Raw genomic sequence first — 19,116 nt, forward strand, 5'->3', positions numbered from 1 at the left:
GTTAACATCACTGTATGTTTGTCCAGAGTGCAGAAGATACTGCTTCAGTCTCCTATGAATACTTTCCAACCTTTCTTTTCTCCTGTCCCCTCTCTCCACAGCTGAAAACCAGAGTGCCCTTAACAGAAATGTGACTTGCTTTCTGGATCCATAGTCCTGTCCTGCCTAGTGATGCCCATCCCCCCTCCCTCCCCTGCCCCGCCCCAAGCCGCATAGATCTTTTTAATTTCTTGACATAAAGCAATGGTGAAAGTTCCTGGGGTTTCTTTGGCCTGTATGGTCTGAGCATGATGGATTTTTTGTTTATGCACAGCCAGCCACCGTTAAATGAGCAACACACAAACCTGAGAGAGTGAAAAAGGGTATGAGAAAGCAAAACTGTTTTTAAGGGAGTAGGTGGAGTGAGCTGTAAAGCTAGGGAATTTTCCTTCTCCAACACAAGTTCTCTCTTCCTTTAATCTACAACTGAAGAAAGACAAAGAAGGGCATGAGATACTGAAATCAGTAGGACAAATTCAAGAATAGCACTTGAATCTCTGCATAGAAGCACGTGATACCTAATATGTAATAAATGTGAGATGTGCATATGTTCAAGATATTTAAGCGTTTACTCAACAATTCATCCATCTTTGAAACCTTGTTCCTCTAAAATAGTAGCCCTTTTGATCAAAGGTTTTCACTTCATCTTTTGGGGTCAAGCTTCTGCCTGGATGCACTGAATTTACATATGTGATCGGACCTCTTATGGCTCCTGACTGTTAGCATAAAACCTTTGTGATCCAAATGAAGTAGGCTCTGCTTGCCAGCTGTGGGCCAGGCTCTCACATGAGCCAGGAATTGCTATTCAGAGATAAGATGCCTAGGTGTTTCCTTCTCTAATCTATTTACACCCTAGATTACTAGGAGCAACAAATTCAGAGCAAATGGCTCTGCAGTTCTCAGCAGTTGTTTGCAGGCAGTGGTTTCAGAACAGAAAGGGTTAACTCGGGGCTTCTCAACTGTCTTTGACAGGCAGCCAGTATGCTGGGATAATGGTGTCAAAAAGCAAGGGAGTAGGGACACTACTTGAAATGAGCAGACCAGGTATCCTTGGGGAAGAGCTGATGAAGGGTCAGATAATTCACTCTCCATGTTAATTCTTCTCTTTGGAGCCAAGGAACAAGTCTGTTAAGATGTTTGCCCAATACTTTGGGGCCAGTAGTTATAATTGCACTTATCCTAGTACATATCTGTACACTTGATGACTCACTGATGCAAATCTGTTTGACTCCCTTCAGAGGCCTTTGCAGAAGAGGGTGGCAGACGAAAAGACAGAATATAGTCTCTGGATTTGTGCCCAGGGGTGAGATTTCTGCTCCTTTATGTATCCTTGAAACTCTACTGGACTTCAGTAGGGAGCCTGGATTTTGTTTTTGATTTAGCTGCGGCTGTTCAGTGAGACCTGACCAAAGTTCTTCACTGAGACAATGTAATTGGGACATAAGTGAATTCCAGTCAGTTCGGGAAACACATCCTTTCAGTTCCTGAAAACATGCTATTATTAATTAAAGAGCGCAAATACTAAGGGGGCCGCACGCCTTTCGTTTGCTGGTCTCAGACTTATGTCTCTCCATTCGTCTCTTCTTGCTAAATTTTTCAGTGTTTTTAACATCAGACTGATGTTACGTATAATTACCAACTTTGCACCAAAATTATATTTGACATGGCTTGTGTGGGAAATTAGAGCATTTCAGAGACTACAAATTCACCTGGGAAGATGAGCCAGGCAAGACAAGGCAGCGCAGAGTGGAAGTAATTTGAATATTACATGTGCCCTCCTGAAAATGCCAAAATCATTTAAATTGCTAGAAAGGATATTTTCCCTAATTAACTGTGTGTGCTGGAGGGTTCATAACAATGCACTGGATGTGGAGGAACAGACCAGCAGAACAGAGGCTGCCTGTATACCGCAGGGGGCAGTGACGAACTGGCAGTAGGAAGGAAGAACCCCCCTTCCCTCTCTGAAAGGATAAAGGTAATTATTATCCCCGCAACTGTTTGTGCTCAAAAAAGGGAGGTATGGTTATATAGAGAATATGCCCGGTCCTTACCTTGTTGTCTAGTGTTAGCTACTGAGGGAAGCCAGGAGTCTTAGCTCTGAGGCTTGCTTATAAACTAGACCATTCACTATCTGCTGTTTCAGGAGGATCTAACTGTCTTAGGTTCATCCTTCAAAGTGCGCTCTGCTCTATCCTCAGACATCATTGTGCTGCTCGCTGTCACTTCTTCAGCTTCTCAGGGTCCCACAAAGAGTGTCCTCCGCTCCCCTTACTTTACTCTTTATCTCCCTGGGGCTCTGCTGGTATGTTCTCACTTCCTTCAACAATTAGTGATAGCCCCAGTTAGGGAAAGCCAAGTCTGTCTGTCTCTCCCTCCTCCCCTTCTAAATTACTCTGATGATTGTAGACATTCTGAGGGTATGTATGCAGGGAGAGGAAGGGGCAGACACACGCTCTCACAGATTTCTCTTCCTGCACATTGATTGTTTAAGCACTAAACCATTCGCTGACTCTTGTGACTCTAAATGATGTGGGGCTTTTTCGAGGTTTTCCTCCCCACAGCTATCGAAACCGCACTGGAGTGCTAGTCCCTCTAATGTGAGGGCTTCTATCTGTGACTGGAGTGAGACTGCTGCCGGTTCCATCTCTTTCTCTGCCATCACCGTTCCTGTGGTTTCTGCTTAGTTACATATTCATTTTTATAATGCAATTATCTTGTGGAATAAAGAAGGGGAAGACACCCTAATTAGCTGCTTAAAGCACTTTAAAACTGCTTGTGTCCATATCCTCACAGGAGACAGGACCACAGTATGGATGCTGTCATACCATGCAGAATGTATTCAGTGCTAAGCATTCCAGGTAACAGGATTGTACCTGTTTGATCCACTGCCATAGCAGTGATTTCCCGTTTAACTGTCACAAGGTCTGATTCCCTGCTGCTTCCTTGCTCCATAAAGTATCATTTGCACCTTTGCAAAGTGAATGCAAATTGCTACCCAGTTATTTAAGTGGGGAGTTTGGGCTTGGGAGCTTTTCAGAACTGCTTTATATAGAATGAACAATAACAGACTTCATGCCAGGATAGAACTAGGCTTTGAGTTTCTTTGCACCCATTTACCCCTCTAAGTCTGAAGCACTGTGGCTCAGTTTCAGAGATCTACAGACATCTCATTCCCACAAAAAACTGGAATTAGGTACCTACAATTCATAGGGAATCTGACCATGAACTGCATGCAACAGCTGCTTTGTAACAGCAAAGAGGAAAGTAAATATTGGCCAAGGATGCCAAAGCTAACACCTACATTTTGGGAAATTGCCCTGGCATCTTCAGTGTCCATAGAGTGTCTGGGACCTGTGGTTAAGGTTTCAGCATGGTCCTTGGCTTGCTTCCCCTAGAAGGATGAAGAGCTGAGTTGATTTGAGAACATTACTCCTGGGTAGTTCATTGATTCCTTCACTTGCTTTCTGAGGACTACAGGCAGGAGTGATGCTTGAAATGTTCCAAAGCACGAATACCCCAATTTGTTAATGTCACAGGCCAACAGTCTTTTCCAGAGCGGAGCAATGTTGGGGGTTTGTACCAGGGCTCAGCATCGTTACAGTTCCATGCGTAGTGGTGGCTATGTTCAGCAGTGATGGAGGATATTGTGCCTTGACAGGAAGGGATGTGGCTCCAGGAAAACTTGAAAACCCAGAAGCATTGTTTTGTTTTAAATGCTGATCATTTTGTGTAACTTGGGCAACTGTTTATTAATCCCTCCCACACGGGAGAGGAGGGAAGTGGATGAGTAATGCACCCTGCTGAATGACTGGTTTTGCTCATAGTGACAGTTATACCCTCTGTCCCATTTTCATGCAATCTGTGGCCTTGGTATTAACTTGTCTTCCCTGTTTCTTTTTCTCTGATGCTCTAGGACAGCCAATGGCACTTCTTTTTCGACTTCAAACTTTTGTGCTTTAGATTGTCTCCTACCTTCATAGTAGCTGCTGCTACTGGATGATGAATGGATAAGCTGAACCTCTTAAACTCCTTACCCTGATTTTCTTGGCATTGTGTTGCCATCTTCTTACTCCATGCAGACTCTGAAAATCCTTGCAGTTTCTACAGTGATGATCTGGTCTCTGTCTATAACATTCCTAAAATCCGTATCTCTGTCCTGAAGTGACTACCCACACACCAGGAATAGGATCTTCATTCTCTTATACTTGTCCACTGCTTGGACAGTGTATCCAAGTCAAGACATTTTACTAGCAGTCTCCTGCACTTATTCAGGCAACGTGGCTCCTATTTATTTCTTACTCTGACTTTATCCAGCTACCAGGAGGTAATGTCCTCTTGTCAGATGCCATGCCCCCTTTCCTATATCAGGTACCATCCCCTCTAGTGAGTTGCAAGAAAGAATCCACTGTACAAAGATCGTCTGGAGATGGCACACATTCACTTCACCCTCCTTGTAGTGCTTGTGGAGTTGCCCCTACTACCCAAGCAGATTCTCCTAGTTTTCTACAAGTCTCATCTCCAGCATGATTTTCGTAGTCTCTTTTCTTGGCACTAGATGGTGCCAGGAACCCTCGTGCAGTTGCAATGAGTATGAGGCCTTTACTTGTTTTGTACCTCAATGAGAAGATGCCTCTGGCTTGGTATGCAGGCTTTTCAGGAACTGTTTTTCACCTAGTCCCCTAGGGGCTGTTTCCCAGATCTGCCTCTGAGTGACTGTGCTTGCAGGCCCTTGTGTATCCAGCAATCAAGGAAAAGATTTGTGAAGTGGAAAGATGTCAGAGATGAGCTGGCATGAAGGGAGGGAGAGGAAAATTATCTTCTGGGCTATAGGTTGTGGACAGGATTTTCATAGGCTGTACAGTTCATAGTTTCTTCTGTGAGATTTTGTTTTCTTGTTTTTTACTTGAAAATTTAAAATCGTTACAGAAAGGAAGGAGGCTGCAAGGGCTATCCAGACATATAATGAGCTCTCCGTATAGTGCTCTCAGTGCCCTTCAGGCCTGATCTGAAGCAGCCACTTATAATACAGTCCTGCTCAGGAATGTGGCTACTTACCTAGTTCTATTAGTTTATCTTGGCACTGATTTACCACCTGCAATTCTCTCCTGAGCAGAGATTCTAGCATGCATGTAATGATTTCTAGCTTAGAAATCAGTACACTTTAAGACAAACCTGAAATTGGAAAATTCAGTACCCTCATGCTCATACTGAAAGCTAAACACTAGAGTTCCCATTAATGCTGATCATCTCCAGAGTCTTCATATTAAGATAACTTTCTGGGGGGTGAAGCCATTGGGCGTTGTAGCTAACTTCAGGTGCTGAGAAGTAAAGCAAGTAGCATAGTTGGACATAAAATTCAGCTTTAGATGTTAACCCTCTCTAATTCTCAAGAGCAAGTCCTCCAGAAATGTAGAGTATTTTAATTCAGCAGTTTCTGAGGCACATCACCTCCTTGAGGGACTTCCAAACTGTAATTGTCAATAAATTCTGGCTCCGGGAGCAAACCCTTGTTTTCCAGTTCATCTGAAGTCAGCAAATACTGCAAGTTTTTAGGTTTTTTTTTTTCTTTTTTCCTGCTTTTTTTTTTTATTCCTGTGGTAAATACAATTTGCCCCACCTACTAATGTAGAGCAAGTGGAAAAAAGTTCTGGCTGATGTATGCATTATAATTTACTGTTGCAGGCACTTAAACAAGATCATTGCATTCTTTCTTCAGGTAAATATTTTTCCTAATCTTGTTCCCTCTTCCATTCCATGAAATTGTCTCATTTTTTAATGTTCTATCTTATTTCTTCCCCCTTCTCCCAGACCTCCAGCCAGTTTGCCTCCCTTTTTTCTCCTGTCCTCCAAATGACTGCCCATTCAGGCCATCAGCAGTCACATCCTCTTGACATCATCCCATCAGTTCACCCTGGCTGTGCCATGTTAGCATGCGTGATAGGTTGTGACAAAAGCAGTGCAATCAAACAGGGAAACGGGGGGATCAACTACCCCCAAGGCCTTCAGAGAATCATTGGGAATGAAAGAGAAGAGCTGCCTTTTCCAGAGAAGAGGTGCCTGGATCCAGATGTTCTGAGAGGCATCAGATCCAGCTGTCAGTTAAATATTTCAAAGGGAACATTTTCTTCATTTAAAATAAATATTGCTGCTTTTTAGTATCTCTCCCACACTTTCCATCCCTACTCACATGGTGTTCTTTGCATTCCTGACTTCAGTGATTAATTTCAGAAGCAAATGTGGCTCTGGAGACATCCTAAGAGAAACCAGTCCCTTCCTTTTGGCTTGTTGCTGCAGTAGGACCCCTCCTTTGCCCCAGTAGTCTAATCAAGCAATACAGCAGGCACATCCGTTGCTTATTTCTGTGCATGGCTGTTACCATAAAGCTTGCTTATATTATGGCAGTGTCACAAGATGCCAGATCTAGACTCTGAGATGCTAAGTGTGCTGTGCAGAGACTGAGTAAGGAGCTGGCTCTAGAAAAGTGGAAGTTGACATAAATAAGGCAAGCAAGACAAACTGATTAAAGAGGGCTGGTTGAAAAACATAAATGACTCTGTATTTCTACATCTTTCTTTTCTCTCGCTACACTCTCTCTCCTTCCACAGTGTGGACCAATGCTTTCCTGAAAGCACAAAACTTATTTTCTTTATTAGTCAGACAAAAGTATGGAATTTACTTCCCTAAATAAATTCATCTTTAGAACTGGGGTAAATTCTGATCTCTCCGAAGAACTGACCCCCATCATTTCTTTGAACAAGCTTCCACAGCCACCTTGTAATCAGAACAGGGGTAAATTGCTGAGGAGTCCTTTGTGATACCCTGTTCCATCAGCTGCTCTAATACCTTTTTGATTATCTCAGTGGACACAGATATAAATGCCATGCCTTGGATCCCTCACTTGCAAGCTATCTCCATATTTTTTTTACATTTTCTTTTTAAAATAAAAATGACTGCTGATGTTTATGCCCCTGTAATACATTATGTATTATTTTGTTTTAAGCGCTGCCTTTTGCATCCTGACAGTAACAATAAAATGTGAGTATGGGATTCCTAATACAGACAGACTAATGTTTCCACTGCTAGCCTTCCCTATCTCTTCTTTTTTCTTTCTGCTCTCTAAGCACTTTTCTAAAGGCTCCTTTTATATTCCTAATAAAATTAGAGCAAAATACATCGATTTACTGGAAAAGAGGGGGTTTTTCTTTTTCTTTTTTTTTTCCTCCCTTGATGATAGCACTTTCTTCTCCCCCACCTTAAAAATGCTGGAGAATATTCCACATCAAAGACCTTCAGTTTCTTCTTAGGGTTTTCTTTATCAGTTCCCCCAAGACCAGTTCTTCCCTGGCTGAACACTCTGCTTCTTGCCCCCACTACAGACCATTTTGTCTGTACTGATCTTCTGAGGTAATTATCTTCCACTGCATGCATTATAGTTGCATCTCCAAATACTAGTAAATGCCTAGTCTGCACATATTAGGAACTGATCTGGATGGGACCCTTTTATTCCTTTTCCATCTATAGATTGTACAGTCCATATCCTGAGGTCTATTCTGTTTTACTGTTACTGATCTTCTGTTGCCCCACTCCTTGTTGCCTTTTACACCAAGATGATCCAGCTATAAATTGTTATCAAATCAAAATGGGTAGTGATCTTACACTGACATAAGTGATCATACTGTTGCAGTCATATAGCTGAATTTCATGTTTATAAGATGTGCATTAGGTTCTTTATCTCTGATGAGATTTGGGTTAATCCTGTTTTTGGAACTCTCTCACACAGAAGCCTGCATGTAGTTACAAAATGGGGAGGGAGGTGATTGAACCCGATTGAGTTTGTTCATATTCTGCACAACTGGAAAGCTTTCAGAACCCGTCACTGTGCTTTGGGGATTTTAAATTTCTGAGATATTCACTTAGTTATGGAATAGGCTAAAATCTGTCATGCTGATTTAATGAGAGAGTAGAGGAGGGAGGAGGCACAGATGCACAAAAAAACCAATTTTCCTTGTAACAGTTGTGTTAAAATATTGATACAGATGCATAGTGGAAAAACTTAACGAGTTGTTAGTGTTAGAAATAATGCCAGCATTAGACATCTCTTGTGTGCAGAGTTTCCAAGATGGTGTTCAGCATTTCTGGGAAAGAGATCTCATGGGAAATGTGGAATTACTGTACCTGGTCAAACCAGTGACACTCCAGACTAGCATCTTCTCCCAGGGCTTCTAAACTGTCCTGTCTTTAACCATGGAAGGTAGCACTGATGGAAGCCATAGTGTAGTTAAGACCTGACTATTTTTACTGAAAGCTTACAGTAAGGTTGGGTGATAAATGTTTCTGAGCTCTCTTTATACTGCATCTCTTACCAGGGATGTATTTTGAGTTCAAATCAAGACGTGGTTAAGGTAGTATGCTAGCACATGAATTATCCAGTCTTGATTCCAAACTGTTGCAAGCTTTGTGCCTTGGATGCATAACTTGTTCTGTGCATTCCCATTTTAAAAGTCTTCCGCCCTGTCCTTCTCTCCCCATGTTATACTCTCTGATTCCTCTGGGATACGCTTTAGAATGGGGAATGTCTTCCTCCTACATTTTTAGTTTCTAGTACCGTGAGTTTCTGCGAAACTGTGATTCAGTGGCCTTGATCAAGGCTTCAGTTTGGGTTCCGTGTTGACGTGTCTCAGACCATTCAGACGATGAGTTTTCTTTGAGGCTGTGTGGTCACTGGCATTCTACAGCTTCACTTTTGATTTATCAGCAGGGTCATATAATGTGGAAGCGTGCACTAATAGGGACTTCACTGAGTAACCCACAAAGTCTTTTCTAGTGCCATGTTCCTAGTTTTGGGCTGCTCTAGTGGTTGATACTCCTGGAAAAGTCTGCGGATTAATCCATTCTGCAGAGTATAAACCAAGTCAAACTGGGAATGCTGGGCTCTGTTAATGCAGATCTCTATCCATCAGGGACTCAGCTGAGACCACTAAATCTGAGCATTCCTTTTAAGATGAAAATGAGAAAGGAATTAATTTTAATGAGTGATGTTTTTGCTGCTGCTTGCCCTGTCGTGTGTGGCTTCTGTGTGTGCAGTGTGATCTGCCATCATGTCAGTGCTCCATGATCAAACCCCTTCCAAGAGGGGATACTGTACATGGGTTTCTGTGTCGATTCCAGTCCCTGAAGAGTGTTGCCAATCCATTAAGAGCCTGGTAGACTGTACTGGGAAGTACAAGGATAAGCAGAAGAGAGAGAGACAAGCCTCAAAAAAAGGAGATGGGCAAGAGGAAGAAAAGATTAATTTGAGCAAAAAATCTGGATTGGAATAGGACTTTCTTGGGGGTATTGTCTTCAGCTTGCACTTTGCAGGGCATTGTTCACCTGGCTTGGCAAGAAGACTTACCTGTGGAAGAGATTTCCCTGAGGTCTGTAGCACCATTCCTGTACTGCACGGTATGTGTGCATCCCTGGCTCTTGCCAGGGCTGTGCTCCTTTGAAAATCTGCTGCAAATTAAATGCTTGAAGTGGATGTGAGCCCTCCTAAGTACTAACCTTTTGAGTATCTGGCCCTTGCCCTTACTGAAGGCAGTATGGCTTTGTACTGGATTCAGTCAGTATTCGTTCCTGTTATTGGTCAGAAACTAAAGACAAATATGAATGATGTTTGTCTTGGATCAGACTACTTTTCTTTCTGTCAGCCTCTGTAGAGGGCAAAGAGTAGGAAGAGCCTGATGCCATGGTTTCTATTGCTGCACCTTGTGGGCTTCTGCATCATATACTGAACTGAGTTACCAAACTTACTTCATTTTCCTTTACCTTTAGTGGTCTGGCACTCATAGGTATATGACTCCCAAGCAGAAGGGATAGTCCTTTCCTCTGGGAATGATACCAGGGTAGGAGTGTGTTTTATACTACAGAAGCAAAGTGGAGTGCCTTCCCACTGTGCACTGCATAGTATTTTGAACCAAGGTTGTAATCAAAAGTGGATTGCACAGTGCAGAGGCTCAGTCCAGATTCCTGTCAACAGCAAATCTTCAAAACTCTTCTTACATTTGAAATGAAGTGGTGGAGGAGGAAGGGCAGTAGCTTTTAATACAGATTGCTTATCCATAGACAGATCTGCACAAACCCACCCTCTGTCAGAACCCTGAATTTTCCTCCTCCCTTTCCCCATTACCAAAGAGCTTCTATCTTCCACAACTAACATTTCTAATCCTTCAAGCAGGTCTGTCAAAAACCCACCAGGTCCCCATGGGTGGCAACAATGGTTGAGTGGCAATGTCTAAAGACCAAAATTAAAGGAGGAGTCAGGCTTTTTTTTTTTTTTTTTTTTTTTTTGGCTCTACCATTAAATGATTTTGGGTAAATGAGTGGCACTGAATGCCCAGCTTTCAAAAGCTGTCTTTGTTCCTTGGAGGAGTTCCAGCTTGATTACTGAGTGTCCTGCTTGAAATACTAACACCTTACAAAGGAAGCGCACACAATTTGGGGAGCTGCCTTTTCTTTCTTTTTCTTGTAGAGGAGAAAGGGAGGTGGGTGATTTCTGGCCAGTTTTCTCATCTTTGCTCTCAGTGGAAACCTCTGTAGGTGCCTGCCTTACTGCACATTGTTTATGAATAGAGACCCCAACCTACTTCCCTTCTCTCTCCTGGTGTTAGGGTTCTGAAAGGAGCCAGGGCATCCTTTTCTACCAGATCTACCAGCCAGTATGAGCACTATTCATCACCAGCCTCTCTCATTCAAAAGGCTTCTGACTGGGGTTGCCTTTGGGATCGCAGTGCAACTGACCCAGCAGCAGTAGTGAGTGGGAAGGGAGTTGTGGGTTCTTGGTTCCGTTCCGTTCCGGCTGGGACCTGGGTTATGCCCTGTGCTTGTGGGCTGTGCTCTTTGCCAGCTTCACCTCGGAGCACCAAAGTGCCCCCACAAACCACATGCCCAGAGCACTCCATTCAGGTTTGCCTGTCTTTGAATCCCAGTTTGTCTGGTCCCTGAAGCGGATTCTGAGAGCAATCAAAGCCACTGCAGTGCAATTTCCGACAGAGAATTTCCTTCCTATTTCTGAGTGTGTGTGTGTGTGTGTGTGTATTTACGTGTTTCAAAAAAAAAAAAAAAAATTTTGGTTTTGTGCACTAAGCACTTTTGAGGGCGATATGGGGCCCTGTAATACGGAGGTTTATAACCTCCTCAGCTAATGCTCTCTGACACTCTGTTTTGATATCATTACTACATTATACTCACAATTTTTGAGTGAAAAAATACAGTACTTAGAAAGTCGAAATTCATAAATAAATTCATGTCAAACCGCACTTAATATTGATTTTGTTAGTGTTCAGATTCAATAATAAGGTACTGCGTGCATGAATATTTAAATATAATCATCATTTCTGCATCTCCTAATGGCCTCTGCTCTTCTACACTCAATTTAAACACAATTTAAAAACTATAATGTATTGAAAAATACTAGGATTTAGCAATAAATCACCATTGGGATACTCCAAGCCTTTTATAGGATGGCTCAATATCTGCTTCTCAAGGGACAACACAATTAGATTCATGTTTTTAAACTTCTCAATTATCCATATACCATAATTTTATGTGAAAGTTTGTTTCTCTTCCTCCCCCCTCCACCCCTACTTCCCCTCCTCACCCCCCACCAGATACTCTCCCAGTAGGAAGCGGAGAAATCGCTAAGTGTTCTCTTAGCTGGCTTAGTATAGTAAAAAGGAGTCAAAGGTCACAGTCCTCAAACTGAATTAAATCCAGAGGCTGTCAGGGAAAGCAGAACGCTGACTCACTTAATCACATTATTTGGGGAAAAATCTAGGGGGAGGAAAGAGATAAAATGACTCAAAATGAACTCGCCAAGAAGGAAGCGGAGTTTTTATATTTATTTAAAAAGCAATATTCGTCTTTATCAAATAGACGCAGGATGGTTCGATGAGGATGGAACTGGCTGGACACTTGCGCAGTCGCAGGCAGGAGAGCTCTGGCAAGCAGTTTTCTCCGTAGCAGGATGAGTGAGGGAATGAGGAGGGGAGGATGCGGTATCCTCTGCTCCTCCAGTCCCAGTCTGGGTCACTTACGGGTGGGGGGTGTTTCTGTAGTACTGGCCGCTAACCCATCTGCATACCGCACCCTCTGAGGTAGGTCGATACCATTATCCTCATATTACAGATGGGGAAACTGAGGCACTGGTGGGCGTAGTGATGATGGCAGGGCCAGAGCGGCAGAGTTGGGAGCTGATCCTGGGATTTCTAATGTTGGAGCCTCTCCCCAAACCGTACGGCCGTTTGCTCTTCACCATCACCGTCCTGAGAGCCTGTGATGTGGAGGGAGGTAAAAAGGCTCTAGCATCGAAACTAAAATAGTGTTAACATCTTAAGGGCGCAGCTGGTCTTGATGGCATTGGTATGGTATTGACTCTGCTGGTTTTGAGTGGCTCACCAGTTTTGCTGAATGCGTTGCTGTCGGGAGTGAGGAGATGGTCAATGACCAGGAGAGGAATGGCACTCTGGTGTGCAATGGAGAGGGCAGAGTGGTGTCCCTGGGTGGGGCGGCAGTGTCACACAGAGAGCACCCCTACAATGCTATATAAAGCCAACCACCGTGTGGGGACCAGGAGTTACAGCTGGCAATGGATCAAAGCGTGGCATGAGTAATAGCATACGCGCTGGCAGAGGGAGGGCGAAGATTTACTGAGAAGAGCAGGGACTGGCTGCCTTTATTATTCCTGTACAAGCGTCCGGGAATCCTTCAAGCCATACTGTACCTGACCGTGTTTTTGCTTATATTATATATTTTAATCTTAATTCATTAGGACTGTTTTCTAATGAAGTTTACAGTGCTGCATTGGAACTAATTTTTTATCATTCGTTTGGGGAAATTATCAGCTCTTACTGCATCAAGGTCACAAAATTGTACAATCCTCTCATCAAGAAGAAAACAGAAATAATCAATGGTAGAAAAGGCTAACGAAACTATCGTGTGACTGTTCTTCATATAAGACCGTAGTGATTTGAAGGTCTGTTCACTCATTTAAGTGAGAAGGGAAGAAAAATTCCTTCCCCCTGTTAGAAAGGAGCAACTTTCACCTCTGCTCTAACAATTCTAGAGCTCTCATTTCTAGCACTTACACTGGCCTTCAAAGTATATTTGTAATCCGAATACTGAATATCATCCATCTTCTGTTTAACACTGGAGAAAGGAAGAGAGAGGGGTGTTTTTAAGAAGTGGGGAGAGAAGGAAAGACTATTGCAACAATTATGTGTGCATTTCTAGAATTTTAGGGATTCTTTTTTTAAAATAATGACTGTGAGCTTCTCCAAAGTGTCAAAGAGTAAGAACAAAACCTGAGCTGAAGGGAACTGGTGGAACGGGTGAGTAAGTATATGGCAAATGCAGTTCACCACTTGGATTTTGCCAGTTTTTCTGCGGTTTTCTTCAAATGTACAGCAGCAGTGTAGGAAGTACCTAGACCTGAACATATGGGCACCGAGTATTGGCACTGTTGGGGGACTGCTGGCATATGGCACAGCATCCGCGGAAGGTGGTGTTGAATGTACAGGAATAAACGGCGAGGTGTACTTGCAGGTGGAAGTGCAGATAGCAGAAGAACTCCTGGTAGATCTCTAACGCTGGGAGGTGAGAAGAGCACTCTGGAATAGGCAGACTCAGGTAGCCAGGATAGGAACTGGCAGCAAAAGGCAGTAAAGCTTTTGCATGACCTCCCCACTCGCAAATCCTGCTGAGCCACGTGTGACCCGGCAGCAGGAACTTCCTGCCCTTCCTGATGCGGTTGTGTCTTTCGCTTTTATTTGTTTGGGGCCGCTTTAAGCCGAGGGCTCTGCTTTCCCGGACCGCCCCCGCTGCTGGAGAGGGTTGAGCCGGGCGCGCCCGGCGCGGGCGGCTCGGCGAGGCGGGGGCAGCGCGCCCGGCCCGGCAGGGCGCGCGCGGCGCCCTGCAGGTGGCGCCGTGGCGGCGGCGCGGCGCGGCCGCGGCCGCTGCGTGCGCGGGCCGGCGCGGCGCGCGTGGGTACCAGCTGAGCATTGCTCCAAACAAGTGCGCGCGGTGAAAAGCCACTGGTATCTGTGGACTGTACCAACAGATGTCACCAACAAATCGGTATTGATTGCTGAGGTTGGCACTTCGGCAGCAGTGGAGGCAGATGGCATATTGCTGGCGCTGAGTACTGAGAAGCGTTTGGACTAGTGGGACAGCAGAATGGCACAATGCCATTGGCAAGTGAGGGGCATCCTGGATGGCTATCTTTGCCCTTCCTGCATTGGCTCTTTTTTTTTTCTTGTTGTGTGAGGTCTAAGTTTCTTAATCTTCTGTATGAATCTTTGCTCTCCTTCCAGCTTCCTGTGCTGGTATTACTCTTTCATCTCACTTCTATTCGCTGCTATTTTTTTTTCCTTAATGCTGACCTATTTGTCTGAAGGATTTTTGATGACCAGCTGGGAGACCTTTTTCCTCTTTCTCTTGAGTACTTGCTTAGCATTCCCTTTGTGTTTAGACCTCAGTGGGTCACGTTTGATAGGATGAGGTCCTACTGACTGTTACAGAAGAGGTTAGGGGTTACACTCAACCTGAAAAAATGGCTATGGATCACCTTGGATAAGTATCTTGGAGTAATCTTGGATTTTTATCTGGCCAGGCTTGGTGATACAGAATCATCACTATTCAGCAGATTAGATTTTTGGATGTTATCAAATTGTTGCCTCTATTATCAGAACAGAAGACAGCATACAGCACTACCATACTGAGGATTTCGTAGGCCAACATATCAACTGGAGCAGTTGTGAACACATGCACCCAAGCATATAAGCATTTCAGCTATAAGCAGTGCTAGGTGTACCAGTAAATACTTATTTGCACTAGGGAGTTCTATTTATGCTTCAGAAACATTCAAGGATGGCTGCTGCTTAAGATCCTTTAATGAAAAATGTGCTTCTCACCTTTCTGGTACTCTGAAAATTGTTAACTGATTTCTAAGAGAAACCCAAGGCCCAAAAGTCCTAATCCAAATCTGAACTCTCACCAAGACCAAGGTAGTTCAGATCTGGTTCAGGCCCAGGATAGAAATCATATCCAGCTGCAAAGATTGGACCAGTGTTCCCTTTCCCTCATCTTCTAGTTTTCCACAGTTGGATACACATGAATGAATCAAATGTACATTAATGTATGTACATATAAAATTATTATTATCTGTTGTGTGGCAATTTGGGTGCCACAGTAGGCTGTGAGATACCTGTTCCTTTTGATGGCAGGCAGCTGGAGAGTTTGACTAACCCAAGGATGTAGTCTTGGGTGGTTGCTTTGCTGCTGATTCTTTGCTGCTTATGTTGAATGGCTACATTTTCAGGTGACAAATTACAGTATGCCTAGATTCTTCTTATGAAGAAAGATGCCTTTCTCGTTTATCGCAAAAAGTGATATGAGCCCAGCACCTCCAGCCTCATGTGGCAACACTGCATGTTATGAGACACCATCCTTAGCAGAGCAGAACTTGGAGCTACATTCTTTAACCATGTGCTCAGCAACTGGAAACAACCATAATAGTCCATAATGCCACCTGATGTCATTTTTCTTGTTAACTCTGTCCAAATTAAATTTGGTGAATAGGAGAAATATGACCAAAGAAATACTCTGAAGTGCAAAGGATAGGTCCCTCAGTCTTTCAGCTGTTATCCAATAGTTATTTTAGTATTTAAAAGGTAAATAACATTTATGAGTTCCTTTTCCTGTGGTATGGGCTTTTCATTTCTACTTTTCTCCTCTCTCAGCTCTCCTTGTTACTGTAGTTTCTGGACTAGGGAAAAACTTGATCCACTTTCAAAGCCTCAAGATGTAGCAGTCAAAATCCAGACTGATGTGCAGCTATGGAGAATCTGCTTGCAAAGATGAAAAACCTCTGGGTCCCTGTAGAAGCCGACTCTGCATTTGTCCTGAAAGCTTCTATTTTCCAAAAAAGGAAAGGGCAGAAAAAGCCTGTGAACACTGATTCTTTGAAAGTGGCAAAACTTAGAACAGGTGTGAGCAGAGGCAGCTGCTGGGGTGCAATGTGCAGATATTTTGGCTAATGCTTCCTTAGAACTTAATCTCTGAAACCATCTGCTTATGGTGAGCACATGTCCCTGAGGAAGGCGGGGGATGAGAAGCAACTCTACCAGCCCCTTTACTTCTTCCACTGTGGCCCAAGTAAGAATTTTGAACAGCAGAATAAGCTTGAGATGTGTGATAAAAGGCCTTATTCTCATAAACCAGGAGCACTCGGGTGTCAGTTTCTCAGCTCAGGATGGTTACCGCTGAGTCCCAGAGAGCAGGATCTGGCTTATGACTCTCAGAACAGAAACAAAACACAGGACAGGTTTTGGAACCGCCATCAGCCAAGAACACATTGGTCCCTACAAATACATGGGAGCATTTTTTCTTGCTTGAGGTCTTAGTCTTATTCAGCCAAAACCTGCAGCAGAATGTCTCATTTGCACTACTCTTAAGTTGACAACTTGAAGTCATTGGAAAATTCAGTCATTTAGGATGCCACCTTTAGTGCAGCTATCCTGATGAACTCTAATGGAGTCTCCAGCACAGTTAGCTCTGGGCACATCGCCTCTCTTCATGGTTTATTGCCACTTTATGTTTCTTTGCTTTTTGCCGTGAAGACTGTATGAGAGAGAGTCCCTGCTCCAAGATCTAATCATTATTCAGCACAAAGTATCTGAGGTTCATAGATGTTACTGTACTAATAGTTGGGTCACACTACCCACTGTCCCTTGTTATGCTGCTTGTTCTTTACCTGTGGGAACTTGATTGCAAAGGTCAAATAGCTTTCAGATACTGACCTATTAATAAAAAACAAGTTTATCAACTTTGGCAAAAAATAAAAGCAATATTAGGCCACTGTTACCCCTGTGACTGCCAGAAGCAGGTGACAGGAATGGGTCACACTTCAGTCTATGAGTGAAGGGTCCCCAGCTTCAGAGAGACACTCAGGGACTTCCCCTGCGTTTGGTGCTGGCCATAAAAAATTGATCATCCTTTGTTACAGCTTCACTTCTGTCACTTTCCATCCTAGAGTCTGTTTTTTACAGAAAACAAGCTACATTCATCAAAAATGACAGAACACAGACTTAATGTAATCATGTATGGGAACATGAATTGCAAATGCAGAACACAAGCACTAAAATGTATTTTCCATTACCACCACAAAATGAAATAATCATGAACATTTTCCCCAAGAATGAGAACACATGTAGAGTACACTGACACCTCAAAATCTGCCATGGTGTCCTGGCCTCAGGTGCAGGTAAGCTTGATGTCTGCCAACAGGGCAGGGCAGAGAGCTGCCAGTATCAGAAGAGGTGGTGCTCTTGTAAATCTCACCAGGAACACTTATGTTAGTTATTAGTTACAGTAGCTTCTGCAGTCTCATTTGGGTGACATAGAATCTTCTGGCCATCTCCTATTGTTAAAGATCTCACAGTACTTTAAAGCATAACAGAGCTGAGGTGCTGGAAAAATAGAGATTTTGTGTAGCTCCTTAAATGAAAGCTGTCAGGACTGGAGGCTTAGATTCTGCTTCTAGCTCCACTACTGTTGGATCACTTGTTGATAACCTTGAACAAGTTCTCTCACTCTACTCCACTTGCAGACATAATCTGCAAAAATTCAGTTACTCATATTTAAAGAAATGTAAGTAACCAATTTAGAGTGTGCACAGGGCAACACGTTAATCAAATTCTCCCTTCCTCTTGCAGATTCACTGGACAACAGCGTTACCCTGCTCTGTTGAACATCTGCTGTATTGCACTCTGGATGTGGCTGCATTTCACAGGCTGGTAAAGTTATCCTCTTATCTAATTCTCTTTATTTGTTTATAATGTGATTTGTTGTAAGATACTATGTAGGTAGCTGGTTTGCCTCTGTTGATCAGGGTCTCAAGAGAGGGAAGGGAAAGAAGGGTGGTAGAATTGGGAAAAAACATTCTGTAAACTAAATTAACTCCAGTACATGCTCAGTTATTTAGATTATATTAAACATGTGCAAGTTCTCATCCAGCCTGTACTTGCCAGTATTCTGCAAATACAAAGCCACTAATAAGGGGGGTTGGAGCCTGCCCTGCTGAAGGATAGTTGGATATGGATCATGATGATGTCTGGAAGGGAAACTACTGGTTTGATCAAAGCCTTGTACTCAGACAGCACTGAGTGCTGATGGAATGATATGGAGAGAATAAAGCAGGAAGGTAGTGGCTGGTTTATATCTCATCTAGCAGAAGTTATGAGGGACTTACTGATCTCTGATTCAGCCATAGGCCATGGGTTAAATCATATCAGAGAAAGACCAGTCTAACTGCACCCAACAGGAGGTGCTGAAGAGAACAGCATGTTGTGCTAGGAGTGGACTTTTATCTCCCACAGACAAGGTGGGACCCTGTTGTAAAGGAAAGAGGGAGAGATTTTTATTCAAAATGAATTAAAGTGGTGTCTTTGCATGAGAAAGCAGTTCAGATTATAAAAAATACATAAAACAAATAGGCTCAGCAGCTGTAGAATTTAAGAGAAAATCTGGATTTGGAAGAGATTCTTAACTTTTTTTGTACCATGACAGCTTCTTTCCAGCTGTTTATATACATAATCTGCATCTTCTCAGGCATGTGTTCTTAAGGACTTTTATAGATGTGTTCATATGGTTATGTAAATGCAGTTTCCTGGTATGTATGCGTGTATCTCCACATCCTTGTACACTTGACACACTTCATGTGTATGTACATCATCTCATAGAAATTAACTCAATTTCCTGTTTGAATTAATGTGCTTACATGCATATACATTAGTATGTTCTAAAGTGCATATAGGTGTCTTTGTTCATATTTCCATATAGGCATGAGGTGATCAACATAGTCAAATTGAAAAACTAAGTTATTCTAAATCTGTGTATTTCTCATTTGATTCCCAAGGGGCAAATGGACCTATTTCAAATGAAAGGTAATCTCGGGACCTGAAGTTTTACATTTCAGCGTTTAGTGTGGTTTTACTGCTCTGAACCTTAGGCTGTAAGGTCTTTAGGGCAGTAAATAGATTC

The sequence above is a fragment of the Rhea pennata genome, chromosome 22 (genome assembly GCF_028389875.1).
Source record: "Rhea pennata isolate bPtePen1 chromosome 22, bPtePen1.pri, whole genome shotgun sequence".
In the NCBI taxonomy this organism is placed as follows: domain Eukaryota; kingdom Metazoa; phylum Chordata; class Aves; order Rheiformes; family Rheidae; genus Rhea; species Rhea pennata.